Here is an 18154-nt window from a genome sequence, read left to right on the forward strand (position 1 = left end):
GTGTAGGGTCCTTACCAATAATAATAAACAGAGGTGTAGGGTCCTTACCAATAATAATAAACAGAGGTGTAGGGTCCTTACCAATAATAATAGACATAGGGTGTAGGGTCCTTACCAATAATAATAAACAGAGGTGTAGGGTCCTTACCAATAATAATAGACATAGGGTGTAGGGTCCTTACCAATAATAATAAACATAGGGTGTAGGGTCCTTACCAATAATAATAAACATAGGTGTAGGTTCCTTACCAATAATAATAGACATAGGGTGTAGGGTCCTTACCAATAATAATAAACAGAGGTGTAGGGTCCTTACCAATAATAATAGACATAGGGTGTAGGGTCCTTACCAATAATAATAAACAGAGGTGTAGGGTCCTTACCAATAATAATAAACAGAGGTGTAGGGTCCTTACCAATAATAATAGACATAGGGTGTAGGGTCCTTACCAATAATAATAAACAGAGGTGTAGGGTCCTTACCAATAATAATAAACAGAGGTGTAGGGTCCTTACCAATAATAATAGACATATGGTGTAGGGTCCTTACCAATAATAATAAACAGAGGTGTAGGGTCCTTACCAATAATAATAGACATAGGGTGTAGGGTCCTTACCAATAATAATAAACAGAGGTGTAGGGTCATAACCAATAATAATAAACATAAGTGTAAGGTCCTTACCAATAATAATAAATATATTTGTAGGGTCCTTACCAATAATAATAAACATAGGGTGTAGGGTCCTTACCAATAATAATAATAATAATAAACATAGGGTGTAGGGTCCTTACCAATAATAATAAACAGAGGTGTAGGTTCCTTAACAATAATAATATACATACTGTAGGTGTGAATAATATTGTGTCATTTTATCTGTGGCTAAGACTTTTTGCATTACTTACGTTCAAACCCTTTCTGCTGTGATTGCTTAATATATTAACTTGAATATCAAAATAGAGAAATGTCCCCAAGGAAGACATTTCAGTGCGAAGAAACGAAAGCTGCAGCAAAAGACTAATGTGAGATGAACTTTGTCTTCCAAATCAAAGAATGTACCAAATTCAGTACAAACATTTGTCACATTATTAATTCATATCTCATTGTTCTCAATGCTCTGCACGATTATAACTTGATATTGTGTATCTCATACAACATTTAAATTATTATCTTGTCACCATACAGAAAATAAATTAAAAAAAATTATCTTTGGAGCCACCATTATTAAAATGTATTTTTTTTAATGTAAATTATTGTTTTGTAATGGTTTGTATTTACATTTCATCTGAATATTCTAATTACTTCAAAAAACAAAAAAATGGTCAAAATTGAATTAGATATTGTTAGTTGCTATAAAACCAGCAAATGTGAAGTAAACAGTTTTTAAATATTTAAAGGGACACTGAAACCAAATTTTTTCTTTCATCATTCAAATAGAGCATGCAATTTTAAGCAACTTTCTAATTTACTCCTATTATCAAATTTTCTTCATTCTCTTGGCATCTTTATTTGAAAAGCAAGAAGTTTAGATGCCAGCCCATTTTTGGTGAACAACCTGGGTTGTTCTTGCTGATTGGTGGACAAATTCACCCACCAATAAACAAGTGCTGGCCAGTGTACTGAACCAAAAATTGTTAGTCTACTTAGCTTAGATGCCGTCTTTTTCAAATAAAGATAGCAAGAGAACAAAGAAAAATTGATAATAGGAGTAAATAAGAAAGTTGCTTAAAATGGCATGCTCTATCTGAATCACAAAAGAAAACAAATTGGGTTCAGTGTCCCTTTAATCTTATAACATAATTTTTTAAAATAATATTTAATTTAATTATACTTAAAACTTTTGAGCTATTTGACTAGTAATGTGTTGTGGAATAGTACGGTGGATGTGGTTATGCATAATTTATATATATATATATATATATATATATATATATATATATATATATATATATATATATATATATATATATATATATATATATATATATATATATATATATATATAACATGGAAGGGGACTACACTCCTAGACCGGACCGGGTACACATCCCAAGTTCAAGAACCATAGGGGAAATTACAAAACAAATTAATACAACACACAGAGATGCTTTTAAATCTTAGCTGTGAGCTTTCTAGTGAGTGCAGGGTTTTCTCTGTGTGTTGCATTAATTTGTTTTGTAATTTCCCCTATGGTTCTTGCATCCAGACCTGTCTGGGGTTAACTGCATGTGACTCTGGTGACAGCACAGCTTCTTGTAAGTGCCACTTAGCACCCAGGGCTGAGCATGTTGCAGGGTCATGGGATATGTACCTGGTCCGGTCTAGGAGTACAGTCCCCTTCCGTGTTTTGTATATTACTGGGGTGATATCATAAGCCTGTGCACCCTTCCATTGTTCCCAGTTTGTTTGGATTTGAGAGCTTGTATTGTGTGGCTGATTTAGGGTCCTGGTATTGGAAAGGACCTTGACATGGTACCTGGGCTTGTCCCATTTGGCCAGATGCGGTAACTAACCTTTCCATTTTTGCTTTTAAATCTTAGCTGTGAGCTTGCTAGTGAGTGCAGGGTTTTCTCTGTGTGTTTGTATTAATTTGTTTTGTAATTTCCCCTATGATTCTTGCACCAAGACCTGTCTGGGGTTAACTGCCTGTGACTTTGGTGACAGCACCGCTTCTTGTGAGTGCCACTGAGCACCCAGGGCTGAGCATGTTGCCGGGTCATGGGATGTGTACCCGGTCCGGTCTAGGAGTGCAGTCCCCTTCCGTGTTTTGTATATTACTGGGGTGATTACATAAGCCTGTGCATCCTTCCCTTGTTCCCAGTTTGTTTGGCTTTGAGATCTTGTATTGTGTGGCTGATTTAGGGTCCCAGGTATTGGAAAGGACCTTGACGTGGTACATGGGCTTGTCCCATTTGACCAGATGCAGTAACTAACCTTTCCATTTTTGCTTTTAAATCTTAGCTGTGAGCTTGCTAGTGAGTGCAGGGTTTTCTCTGTGTGTTGTGTATATATATATATATATATATATATATATATATATATATATATATATATATATATATATATATATATATATATATATATATATATAGCATGCAAAAAAGTCCAAGCACTCTTTTGATAAAACTTCCAAAAAAAATAGAGTGTGTCAACAGCAATAACACCACCATGACTGTCTTAGCATAGAGAGGAGAGCTGGGCTCCTATACAGACATGTTTCGTGCTCGTAAGCACTTGTTCACTCTCATAGGAGCTACAGCTTCCTCCAGCTAAATAGGCTAATTTCTTAAAGGTACATTAATTAATTTAGTCCCTATGCAATTCAATTAAAAACATAGTATATATGTACAATATTCAATACAGATAATATACAAGGATAATAAGTAGATTATTATTATTATTATCATTTATTTGTAAAGCGCCAGCAGGTTACGCAGCGCTATACAAAGAATAAAAACATTACAGGGATGCATTAAATACACAAGCAAGTACAATATTGGGGTACATTACAGTTGTAGGTGCAATAATGAGTTATACAAAAGGAGAGGAATGCCCTGCCCTTAAGCACAATCAGTAATAGTTCACTTTAAATACAAAGTGGCCTACAGGTAGAGAGGCTCTCAAGCTTACAATCTAAAGGAGAGGGAATGGACACAGAAGGTGAGGGAGAATGGAAATAAGTCTGATATAAGGCAGAGTGAATTGAGAGTGAGTGATGACATAGGGAAAAAAGTGTTTGGTGACTGAGCAAAAGAGGTTTTGAAAAGTGAAAAAGAATGTGGTAAAGTGTCAGTACAGAGGCTGTGAGTCTGAATTGGTTTCTCTATTCTGGATTATTAGTGACAGCTGCACATAATTACTGTTAGAGGGTGTATGTATATATTAACGTGAACACTAGGGTGGGTTGGTGGTGGGAAGGGACTGGAGGGCTAGTGCGTGCAAATCTCTGTAGTCTGATGATATGCCTGTAGAATGGCTGTGCTGGTGTGAGGTGTGAGTCTGTGGAGAGAGAGAAAGAAGGGTAAACATGCCTGGTGAGAATGTTTAGGGGGGAGGAGTGGTTTGAAGCACAGAAGGTGGGAGGAGAGGTTTGGAAACAAAGTTTGGTGAATAAAAGATTGAAATATTACAATGAGATTTAGAAATAATTCCATGCTAGCCCAACAGAAATAAGTAGATTCATATGGAGAGCTATTTTTACCTAGTAAATATACACTTAGGATAAATTCAGGTTAATGGCTCAAACAATATATATTATACTCCATAAACCAACATTTAAATAGCTTATATAGTTTTACATGTTTCTGTCAAGAAAATTCAAGTATATTTTATTGTGATTCGGTTAAATAATTCTCTCCAATGTCCCAATATAGGGCTATATACATAGGTCAATATCTTTCCTAAAATTCAGACCATGAGGTATAGAGGTATTCAGGGTGAAAATCCAAAATACCTCTCTCATATTTAATTTTTTCTCTCTCTCATCCCCTCTTTTCCAAATCGGAACATAATCAATTGCTTGAACAGTTAATAAATTAGAATCAGAGTTATGAAATTCCCTATAGTGTTTTGCTATAGGTGTGTCAGATTCGGGATACTCTATTGACTTGACATGTTTCAAAAACCTATCCTTCAGGGGTCTCTTGGTTTTACCTACATATTGCTTAGAGCACCCCCTACAGGTCAATAGACATATTACATGTGTCACGGCACAATTTACGTAAAAAATAATTTTATTGGGCTTTTGGGTATGTGTAGATGTAAAACTGTCCCCTTCTGTTACATAGTCACATGTTTTGCATATGTTTCTTCTACATTTATAAAATCCTTTTCTCTGTTTTAACCAACAAGTATTGTATCTCTTTCCTGAACAGTCAGAAGGGGGAACATAATTGCCTATCGTTTTACCTTTTTTAGAGATAAACTCACAATCTTCCTGTATGATCTCTTTTAGTATGGGGTCAGTGTAAAAGATAGGAATGCATTCTTTAACAATATTGCATTTGCCATTATACTCCAGACTATATGTCGTGATGAACTTAGGTTTTTGATTTTTATCTTTCTTACTGCACTTTTTGTACTTCAATAATTCATCTCTAGATAACACATCCACCTCCTTACAAGCTTTGTTTAAGGTTTTTTATCATATCCCCTATCTTTTAAATGTTCTGTGATAATATCTGCTTGTGCTGCATATTTATCTTCACCTGTACAGTTTCTCTTAGCCCTAAGGTAGTGTCCTTTAGGGATACCTTGTATGGGGTGTCATGGATGACATGAATTATATTCAAGGATTGTGTTACCAGCTGTCGGTTTCCTGTACAGGTCAGTTTCAATGGTCTCAGTTTTACTATTACCCACAATTGTTATATCCATAAAGCAAATCTTGTTAACATTCTGTTCTCCCACTAGTTTAATCCCACTGCTATTTTGTTTATTGGTGTAGCAGGAGGCAAATTTGGCCCCAATAGCAGTCCCATGCTTCTGGAGATAAAAGCCTCCCTCGAACATAAAAAATTGTGGGTAAGTAAATACTCAGTGGATCCAGTAATTAATTGTTTGGTCATTATGTCATAGCTACTATGGTGATCAATGAAAAATTATACTGCCAGTAGCCCCTTTTCATGCAAAATTGAAGTATGCAATGAGGCCACGTCTACTACTAGGAATCTGTAAGAAGATTTCCAGTTAACATTTTGTAATTTCAAAAGTAGGGATGTAGTATCTTGTATAAAACTGGTTAAGTCTCCAACCAATGGTTGAAGAAAACTATCAACTAGGTTGGAAAGGGGTTCATTAAGGGAATTTATGCCTGCTATTATAGGACACCCTGGGGGGTTGTGCATGTCCTTGTGGACTTTCGGGAAATAGTGGAATATAGAGGTCACAGGATATTCAGATACTAACATTTCTTCTGTTGTTTGTTTACAACATTACCCCCTTTGTCCGAAGGTCTAACTATAATTCTACCGTTGTGATTTAATTTATTTAAAGCCTCCTTTTTTTAAAGGATAGATTTAATTTCTGATTTCTGGATATTTTACTTAGATCTCTCAGTTTCTCTTCAACTATCTTCTGAAATATTTCTACTGATTGTGTTCTAGAATTTACCGGTAGAAATTATTTTTCTTTCTGAATTTGCTGAGTACTATGTCCTTTTCTTTCACTAAATCCTCTGAGCCTTTAGTGTTCTCATTTATCAAACCTTGTAAGTCAGTTACAGAACATAATTCAGAAAATGAGAGGTAATCTGTTGTCTCCTGTACCGTTGGTACCGGGTCTGTCTTATCTTGTTCCATTTCATAATTCATAAAAATGTTTGCGAAATAATAGCTTGCGCACAAATTTGTTTACATCTAAGATGTTATTAAACAGGTTGAAATGCTGAGATGGAACAAAATAAGACCTTTGGACAATAAGCGCATTTCAACATCTGATAAGCACATTATTATTCATGCATATTTCATTTGTTGTTTCCCCGATCTTGTGGCATGTCTTCTTGTCTTGTGATTTCTTCCTCTTCTCTGTATGTTTGTCATGGTTCCTTTCCCTCTTTTGCCCCTTGTACCTTGTACTTTTTTCGTTTTCTATATATATATATATATATATATATACATACTGTAGGTCCAAACAGATCACACTCCAAACTTCCAAAAGCAACACCCCAGGGTGCAGCAGAACAATTTATATAAAATACTTTTTTGTCTGAGGACGGACTTTATGGTCCAAAAATACACAGATTACACATATTATGAAAATGTCTATAAAATCATTTTACTTTAAAATATTGCATTTAGAACACTGAAATAGGGCGTGATAAAATCAACTTTTATGTACTAACAAATGAATATGAAAAACTTTTTTCCAAGAGACATTTTTAGTAAACACATTTTCCCTGTGTCTGAGTTGGTAAAATGTTTACCTTTATATGTGATATTATAAAATTAAAAACTGCTACATAATTTGCAATAGGTAAAGATGCTATAAGTTGTACTGAACATCACTCTTGTTAGTGACACAGGTTCAATGCCCCCTAGAGATATATTTTAATTCTCAGAGCTTCAACTGAAATGTTATAAAGCTGAACAGACATATACAGATTAGTTAATGGTACTGTGAGTATTTATACATTTTTATGTTTATAAAAGGAATAAAAAAACACATTTTTTTCTTTCATTATTCAGATAAAGAAAACAATATTAAAGGGACAGTCAACATCAGAATTTTTGTTGTTTTAAAAGATAGATAATCCCTTTATTACCCATTCCCCAATTTTGCATAACCAACACAGTTCTAAAAATACACTTTTTACCTCTGTGATTAACTTGTATCTAAACATCTTCTGACAGCCTTCTGATCACATGACATTTTATTTATTATCTTTTGACTTTCATTTTAGCCAATTAGTGCAGTGTCTGCCACAATCCACGGGCGTGCTCACAATGTTATCTTTAGGGTTTACCTGAACTAGCTCTCCCCTGCTGTGAAAAGCAAATACAAAAGCATGTGATTAGAGGCGGCCTTCAAGGGCTTAGAAATTATCATATGAGCCTTCCTAGGTCTAGCTTTCAACTAAGAATACCAAAAGAACAAAGCAAAATTTGTGATAAAAGTAAATTGGAAAGTTGTTTAAAATTACATGCCCTATTTTGGACTTGACTGTCCCTTTAAAAGCAACTTTCCATTGTAGTTTTTTTTTAAATCAAATTTACTTTGTTCTTGTGTTAGTCCTCGTTAAAGAGCATATCTAGATAGGTAGCATGGACATGTATGGTATCAGTTTTGCAAGAATGCGTTTAAGGGCATGAAAACCAAATTTGTATTGTTTCCTGATTTAGATAGGACATACAATTTTCCAAAATATTTCTTTTATCAAATCTGCTTCATTCTCTTGGTATTCTTTGTTAAAAAATAGCAAATGAGTCTACCTTAGCTTTAAACAAAGACTACCAAGAGAACAAAGCAAATGTCATGATAATAGTAAATTAGAAAGTTGTTTAAAAATGGCATGCCCTATCTGAATCATGACATTTTAATTTTAACTTGATTGTCCCTTTAAGGAGCACCAACAAACTACTGGGAGCTAGCCCAAAAACATACCTAGCTATGCTTTAAAAAAAAAAAAAAATACTATCGGCTAGATTTGGAGTTTTGTCGGTAACAACCCGAAAAACTAACGCCGGCTTTTTTCTGGCCGCACCATAAAAATAACTCTGGTATTGAGAGTCCACAGAATGGCTGCGTTAGGCTCCAAAAAAGGAGCGTAGAGCATTTTTAACGCAGCTTCAACTCTCGATACCAGAGTTGCTTACGCAAGCGGCCAGCCTCAAAAACGAGAGTTCCCCCATAGGAAACAATGGAGCTGTTTGAGCTGAAAAAAAACCAAACACCTGCAAAAAAGCCGCGTTCAGCTCCTAACACAGCCCCATTGTTTGCTATGCGGTAACCCTTCCTACGTCTGCACTTAACACTCTAACATGTACCCCGAGTCTAAACACCCCTAGCGTTACACTTATTAACCCCTAATCTGCCGCCCCCGCTATCGCTGACCCCTGCATATTATTATTAACCCCTAATCTGCCGCTCCGTAAACCGCCGCTACTTACATTATCCCTATGTACCCCTAATCTGCTGCCCTAACATCGCCGACCCCTATATTATATTTATTAACCCCTAATCTGCCCCCCACAACGTCGCCTCCACCTGCCTACACTTATTAACCCCTAATCTGCCGACCGGACCTGAGCGCTACTATAATAAAGTTATTAACCCCTAATCCGCCTCACTAACCCTATAATAAATAGTATTAACCCCTAATCTGCCCTCCCTAACATCGCCGACACCTAACTTCAATTATTAACCCCTAATCTGCCGACTGGAGCTCACCGCTATTCTAATAAATGTATTAACCCCTAAAGCTAAGTCTAACCCTAACACTAACACCCCCCTAAGTTAAATATAATTTACATCTAACGAAATTAATTAACTCTTATTAAATAAATTATTCCTATTTAAAGATAAATACTTACCTGTAAAATAAATCCTAATATAGCTACAATATAAATTATCATTATATTATAGCTATTTTAGGATTTATATTTATTTTACAGGTAACTTTGTATTTATTTTAACAAGGTACAATAGCTATTAAATAGTTAAGAACTATTTAATAGCTAAAATAGTTAAAATAATTACAAAATTACCTGTAAAATAAATACTAACCTAAGTTACAATTAAACCTAACACTACACTATCAATAAATTAATTACATAAACTACCTACAATTAACCTAACACTACACTATCAATAAATTAATTAAATACAATTCCTACAAATAAATACAATTGGATTGAACTTGATTCTGATTGGCTGATTCCATCAGCCAATCAGAATATTCCTACCTTAATTCCGATTGGCTGATAGAATCCTATCAGCCAATCGGAATTCGAGGGACGCCATCTTGGATGACGTCCCTTAAAGGAACCGTCATTCTTCAGTTGGACGTCGCCGGAAGAAGATGGGTCCGTGGTGGAGGTCTTCAGGATGGAGCCGGTCGTCATCGGATGAAGATAGAAGATGCCGCTTGGATCAAGATGGTTGCCGGTCCGGATCGCCTCTTCTTCCCGGATAGGATGAAGACTTTGGAGCCTCTTCTGGACCTCTTCAGCCACCGGATGATGGATCACCAGCCCCCGCTTGGGTTGGATGAAGATTTTGGAGCCAGGACGTATCGGTGATACCTGGTGAGGTGAAGACAAGGTAGGATGATCTTCAGGGGCTTAGTGTTAGGTTTATTTAAGGGGGGTTTGGGTTAGATTAGGGGTATGTGGGTGGTGGGTTGTAATGTTGGGGGGGGGTATTGTATGTTTTTTTTTACAGGCAAAAGAGCTGAACTTCTTGGGGCATGCCCCGCAAAGGGCCCTGTTCAGGGCTGGTAAGGTAAAAGAGCTTTGAACTTTAGTAATTTAGAATAGGGTAGGGCATTTTTTTATTTTGGGGGTCTTTGTTATTTTATTAGGGGGCTTAGAGTAGGTGTAATTAGTTTAAAATTGTTGTAATATTTTTCTTATGTTTGTAAATATTTTTTTATTTTTTGTAACTTAGTTCTTTTTTATTTTTTGTACTTTAGCTAGTTTATTTAATTGTATTTATTTGTAGGAATTGTATTTAATTAATTTATTGATAGTGTAGTGTTAGGTTAATTGTAGGTAATTGTAGGTAGTTTATTTAATTAATTTATTGATAGTGTAGTGTTAGGTTTAATTGTAACTTAGGTTAGTATTTATTTTACAGGTAATTTTGTAATTATTTTAACTATTTTAGCTATTAAATAGTTCTTAACTATTTAATAGCTATTGTACCTGGTTAAAATAAATACAAAGTTACCTGTAAAATAAATATTAATCCTAAAATAGCTATAATATAATTATAATTTATATTGTAGCTATATTAGGATTTATTTTACAGGTAAGTATTTATCTTTAAATAGGAATAATTTATTTAATAAGAGTTAATTAATTTCGTTAGATGTAAATTATATTTAACTTAGGGGGGTGTTAGTGTTAGGGTTAGACTTAGCTTTAGGGGTTAATACATTTATTAGAATAGCGGTGAGCTCCAGTCGGCAGATTAGGGGTTAATAATTGAAGTTAGGTGTCGGCGATGTTAGGGAGGGCAGATTAGGGGTTAATACTATTTATTATAGGGTTAGTGAGGCGGATTAGGGGTTAATAACTTTATTATAGTAGCGCTCAGGTCCGGTCGGAAGATTAGGGGTTAATAAGTGTAGGCAGGTGGAGGCGACGTTGTGGGGGGCAGATTAGGGGTTAATAAATATAATATAGGGGTCGGCGGTGTTAGGGGCAGCAGATTAGGGGTACATAAGGATAACGTAGGTGGCGGCACTTTGCGGTCGGCAGATTAGGGGTTAATAAGTGTAGGCAGGTGGAGGCGACGTTGAGGGGGGCAGATTAGGGGTTAATAAATATAATACAGGGGTCGGAGGTGTTAGGGGCAGCAGATTAGGGGTACATAAAGATAACGTAGGTGGCGGTCGGCAGATTAGGGGTTAAAAAAAATTATTCGAGTGTCGGCGATGTGGGGGGACCTCGGTTTAGGGGTACATAGGTAGTTTATGGGTGTTAGTGTACTTTAGAGTACAGTAGTTAAGAGCTTTAGAAACCGGCGTTAGCCCAGAAAGCTCTTAACTACTGACTTTTTTCCTGCGGCTGGAGTTTTGTCGTTAGATGTCTAACGCTCACTTCAGAAACGACTCTAAGTACCGGAGTTAGAAAGATCCCATTGAAAAGATAGGATATGCAATTGACGTAAGGGGATCTGCGGTATGGAAAAGTTGCGGATGAAAAGTGAGCGTTAGACCCTATTTTGAGTGACTCCAAATACCGGCGGTAGCCTAAAACCAGCGTTAGGAGCCTCTAACGCTGGTTTTCACGGCTAACGCCAAACTCCAAATCTAGGTCTAAGATAATTAAACAAACTTGATAGTAGAAATAATTTAGAAAATTGTTTAAAAATGCATGTTCTATCTGAATCATTAAAGCTTAATTTTGACTTTACTTTCTCTTTAACAATACTTTTCAGCACTAGATGGCAGCAGTGTTTGCATGGTGTATTATGGGTTAGATTACAAGTGGATCTCTAATTTATCACGCATCCACAATCTGGCAAACTTACCCGTTTGCGGGAGCGCAATAAATAACCAGCAATTACAAGTAACTGGGTATTGCTTCGCGGTAGCAATTAGAGCTAATAAAATTAACCAGAGATCAGATTACTGGTTAATTTTCTAAAAATACACTATTGGCCCCAAATTTCAATATAGTAATCTTTATTACAAATTAAAAATGGTAGCATATTTACTGTTTAAAAAAGTAACTGCAAAAAGAGGTTATAAGGGACTAAAAGTGGCGGCTGAGGGGCGTTAAAAAAAAAAAGGCACAGAAAAGTGCATTTACATAGCGTTCTATGGGAACGGTGTGTTCCCTGTAAATATATACTGTATGTATTTGAATATATACAAATATATCTTTGTGTTAATATGTGTATATACACATATGAACACAAATATATATGTATATAGTCATATACATATATATAATATATTTACATTTGCTACCCATCGCTGCACGACTTACCCCCTTCGCTGTGCTAGTTCTCATGTCGAGTCTCACAGCATGAAAACGAGGCTCCCATTGAAGCCTTTTGAAGCTTGCTCTTATAGAAGTGAAAGCCAAGGGAATGACCCAATAGGGGGCGCTATTGTGAATGATATTCGGTATATATGTGAACCCACGTGACAATCTATAAATATTTCAAAGCATCAATCGGCAGATTAATAATATAGCAACAAGACAATATTAATGTGTATATACACTACTAGATACCAGAATCCTAGATCATAGGTGGAAGACAGACACAAAATGTCCAAAAAAAGTCCAATATGAATCCAGGTATAAGTCTTCTGTGGAACTTTGGGCAGCACTCTATCTTCACCCTCCAAAGGTTAACGAATCTATAATCAAACACAAGGAAAGAGGCGCCGTATGTGTGAATCTGAAACATCTAACATCAAATATAGAACAAATGCAGGGTATTCACAATATGGAAAGGCACTCCAATGTGCCTATAGGAGCGGGCTGGTATTCACAGCAAGCCAGCTATCTGAACCGGCAATCCAGGATATCCTAAGGTAGGAATCTCTATGTCTTAACAGACTGTGGTACTGGGTCCAGCAATAAGAGAACAGGAGCTAGGTGCAAACAAAGGCACACCACTGTGTAAATCTGTGAGGATACAATAATGAATTTGCAATCTGTGCAGGGTACTCACATTCTGTGGCGGCACTCAATTGTACCAATAGAAGCAGGCTGGCTTTCTCAGCAAGTCAGCTGGCTGTGTGGGATATGCAGCAGGAAACTCTGCAACATTCAGAATCGACAGGTAGCTCAGAAAGTGTAATAATCAGTGGCAATGAGGATATATGGTTAAAAATGAATTTAATAATATTAAAAGCAATTAAAAATGCACATATCACTCATGCACTATAAGTAAATGGCATGCAACGCGTTTCTCGGTTTCAACCGTTTCATCAGGCATCAGTGCCTTTCCATATTGTGAGTACCCTGCACTTGTTCTATATTTGATGTTAGCTGTTTCAGATTCACACATACGGCGCCTCTTATAGAAGTGCACTGGTATTACTCAGTTCAGCGCAAATATCACTTTCGCTTAAGCAATATTTTGCGCTTAAAGGGACAGTCTAGTCCAAAATAAACTTTCATTATTCAGATAGGGCATGTCATTGTAAACAACTTTCCAATTTAGTTTTATCACCAATTTTGCTTTGTTCTCCTGGTATTCTTAAATGAAAGCTAAACCTAGGTAGGCTCATATGCTAATTCCTTAGACCTTGAAGGCCGTCTCTAAGCTGAATGCATTTTGACAGTTTTCACCACTAGAGGGTGTTAGTTCATGTGAGTCATATAGATAACACTGTGCTCACGCACGTGGAATTACCTAGGAGTAAGTACTGATTGGCTAAAATGCAAGTCTGTCAAAATAACTTAAATAAGGAGGCAGTCTGTAGAGGCTTAGATACAAGGTAATTACAGAGGTAAAAAGTGTATTATTATAATCTATCTTTTAAAATAATAAAAAATCTGGTGTATCTGGTGTAGACTGTCCCTTTAACTCGTAATCTGACCCTTAATTGTTTAAATCAGTGTTTTTTCACTCCATTCCTCAAGTACCCTTAAAGGGCCACTAAACCCCAAATTTTTCTTCCATGATTCAGATAGAGAATACAATTTTAAACAACATTCCAATTTACTTCTATTATCTAATTTGCTGCAATCTTTAGATATCCTTTGTAAAAGAAATAGCAATGCACATTGGTGAGCCAATCACATGAGGCATCTATGTGCAGCCACCAATCAGAAGCTTCTGCTGAGCCTATCTAGATATGCTTTTCAGGAAAGAATATCAAGAGAATGACGCAAATTAGATAATAGAAGTAAATTAGAAAGTTGTTTAAAATGGTAATTCTCTATCTGAATCATGAAATAAAAAAATGGGTTTAATGTCCCTTTAACAGGCCAGATATCCATGATACCTGAACTAGAGCATAGGTGAAATAATCAGCTGATGGGTGAAAGCAGGTTAGTAACCATGGTTACTGATCAGCTGATTACTTCACCTGTGCTCTAGTACGGATATCATAAAAATCTGGCCTGTAAGGGGTATTTGAGAACTGGAGTTGAGAAACACTTGTTTAAACCATTCTTATAAACTCACGTTTATTACAACAGCATTTCAGAATGTTAAAACTTTTTTACCTAAAAAAGTTTATGCTAAGCTGTTTGAGCCACTGAAACAAAAGCTTATTAGCTGATAAGTACTAGCATTCATTAGCTGATAGGTACTAGCATTCATTAGCTGATAAGTACTAGCATTCATTAGCTGATAGGTACTAGCATTCATTAGCTGATAAGTACTAGCATTCATTAGCTGATAAGTACTAGCATTCATTAGCTGATAGGTACTAGCATTCATTAGCTGATAAGTACTAGCATTCATTAGTTGATAAGTACTAGCATTCATTAGCTGATAGGTACTAGCATTCATTAGCTGATAGGTACTAGCATTCATTAGCTGATAAGTACTAGCATTCATTAGCTGATAGGTACTAGCATTCATTAGCTGATAAGTACTAGCATTCATTAGTTGATAAGTACTAGCATTCATTAGCTGATAAATACTAGCATTCATTAGCTGATAGGTACTAGCATTCATTAGCTGATAAGTACTAGCATTCATTAGCTGATAAGTACTAGCATTCATTAGCTGATAGGTACTAGCATTCATTAGCTGATAAGTACTAGCATTCATTAGCTGATAAGTACTAGCATTCATTAGCTGATAGGTACTAGCATTCATTAGCTGATAAGTACTAGCATTCATTAGCTGATAGGTACTAGCATTCATTAGCTGATAAGTACTAGCATTCGTTAGCTGATAGGTAGTAGATCATTCTTTATGAAAAAAAATACTATGATATCCAAGATTTGCTGATAAGGTTGTTTGGTTCTGCCAAATTTTTACAACATTATTAGTTTTTTTACATAAATTTGTTAACCCAATATTTTTTTATGGGGAGCATTTTCAGAACATCAGAGGGGCAAATGGACAGCAGCTTAAACTTAAAGGGACAGTCTACACCAGAATTTGTATTGTTTTAAAAGATAGATAATCCCCAGTTTTGCATAACCAACACAGTTATATTAATATATGTTTCACCTCTGTGATTATCTTGCATCTAAGCCTTTGCAGACTGCCCCTTTATCTTAGTGCTTTTGACAGACATACAGTTTAGCCAATCAGTGCAGACTCCTAAATAACTCCACAGGAGTGAGAACAATGCTATCTATATGACACACATGAACTAGTATTGTCTTACTGTGAAAACTTTCAAAATGCCCTCAGCTAAAAGGCGGTTTTCAACAGTTTAGAAATCAGTTTGAGCCTACCTAGGTTTAGTTTTTCAAAAAAACCACCAAGGGAACAAAGCAAATGTAATGATAAAAGTAAATTGGAAAGTTGTTTAAAATCGCATGCCCTAACTGAATTATAAAAGTTTAATTTTGACTAGACTGTCCCTTTAAGTAAAGTAGTAGCTAGTGCTATAGCTACAAGCCAGCAGCAGCACAAAAATAGATTATTTAGTATTTTTCTTGAAACAATACTTTTATTGTGTCAGGATTGTCAAAAATAAATATAAAACTTACATGCTTTTTACTTGAATCAGGAATACATTAACGGACAAGGACATTGCAGGATAATGTTATTGAAAAGTGTAAATTTAAACTTTTGAAACCTTTATTCAATAAACGGACAACTTGTTTTGTGTTTTAAAATGAATACAAAGAATAGAGCAAAGTTATTGCTTTCTTGCATTCTTCTGAATATGAATTAACATGTCTAATGAGCAGTGCACAGCTTATACTGCAGTATTAGGTTCAATATAAAGGGATGTGAAGACCCAGATAGAGCAGACAATTTTGCAAAGTTTCCAATTTACTTTTATTATCAAATTTGCTTTGTTCCCATGGTATTCTTTGTTGAAGAGATACCTAAAAGGTATCTGGAGCACTACAGGGCAGGTAATTGTGCTGCCATATAGTTCTCTTGCAAACGTATGATATTCTTGCAAAACTGCTGCCATATACTTCTCCAGACATGTGCACGCTCCTGAGCTTTTTTCAACAAAAGATATCAAAAGAACACAAACTGATAATAGAAGTTAGAAAGTTGTTTAAAACCGCGCTCTATCTGAATCATGAAAGAACAAAGGGCTAGATTACAAGTGGTGTGCTAAATATTGTTTTCTAGAAAGCAATATTTGCGCTCCACTTTGTAATATCGGCGCACGCTTATGTGCATGGAAGCATTGCGCTCAGGAGAAAGCGCTTCCATAGGCTTCAATGGGAGCCTCGTTCTGATGCAGCAGAGACGGCATCAGAACCTTACGCAGCGAAAGTCACACAGCAATGGGCAGCATTTATAAATATATATGTCTATGATTATATACATATATATTTATGTGCTAATATGTGTATGATTATATACATATATATGTATGTGCTAATATGTGTATGATTATATACATATATATGTATGTGCTAATATGTGTATGATTATATACATATATATGTATGTGCTAATATGTGTATGATTATATACATATATATGTATGTGCTAATATGTGTATGATTATATTCATATATATGTATGTGCTAATATGTGTATGATTATATACATGTATATGTATGTGCTAATATGTGTATGATTATATACATATATATTTATGTGCTAATATGTGTATGATTATATACATATATATTTATGTGCTAATATGTGTATGATTATATACATATATATTTATGTGCTAATATGTGTATGATTATATACATATATATTTATGTGCTAATATGTGTATGATTATATACATATATATGTATGTGCTAATATGTGTATGATTATATACATGTATATTTATGTGCTAATATGTGTATGATTATATACATATATATTTATGTGCTAATATGTGTATGATTATATACATATATATTTATGTGCTAATATGTCTATGATTATATACATATATATTTATGTGCTAATATGTGTATGATTATATACATATATATGTATGTGCTAATATGTGTATGATTATATACATATATATGTATGTGCTAATATGTATATGATTATATACATATATATTTATGTGCTAATATGTGTATGATTATATACATATATATTTATGTGCTAATATGTGTATGATTATATACATATATATTTATGTGCTAATATGTCTATGATTATATACATATATATTTATGTGCTAATATGTGTATGATTATATACATATATATGTATGTGCTAATATGTGTATGATTATATACATATATATGTATGTGCTAATATGTGTATGATTATATACATATATATGTATGTGCTAATATGTGTATGATTATATACATATATATTTATGTGCTAATATGTGTATGATTATATACATATATATTTATGTGCTAATATATGTATGATTATATACATATATATGTATGTGCTGATATGTGTATGATTATATACATATATATTTATGTGCTAATATGTGTATGATTATATACATATATATGTATGTGCTGATATGTGTATGATTATATACATATATATTTATGTGCTAATATGTGTATGATTATATACATATATACTTATGTGCTAATATGTGTATGATTATATACATATATATTTATGTGCTAATATGTGTATGATTATATACATATATATTTATGTGCTGATATGTGTATGATTATATACATATATATGTATGTGCTAATATGTGTATGATTATATACATATATATGTATGTGCTAATATGTGTATGATTATATTCATATATATGTATGTGCTAATATGTGTATGATTATATGCATATATATGTATGTGCTAATATGTGTATGATTATATACATATATATTTATGTGCTAATATGTGTATGATTATATACATATATATTTATGTGCTAATATGTGTTTGATTATATACATACATATTTATGTGCTAATATGTGTATG

Source organism: Bombina bombina, chromosome 10, assembly GCF_027579735.1.
Source record: "Bombina bombina isolate aBomBom1 chromosome 10, aBomBom1.pri, whole genome shotgun sequence".
In the NCBI taxonomy this organism is placed as follows: Eukaryota; Metazoa; Chordata; class Amphibia; order Anura; family Bombinatoridae; genus Bombina; species Bombina bombina.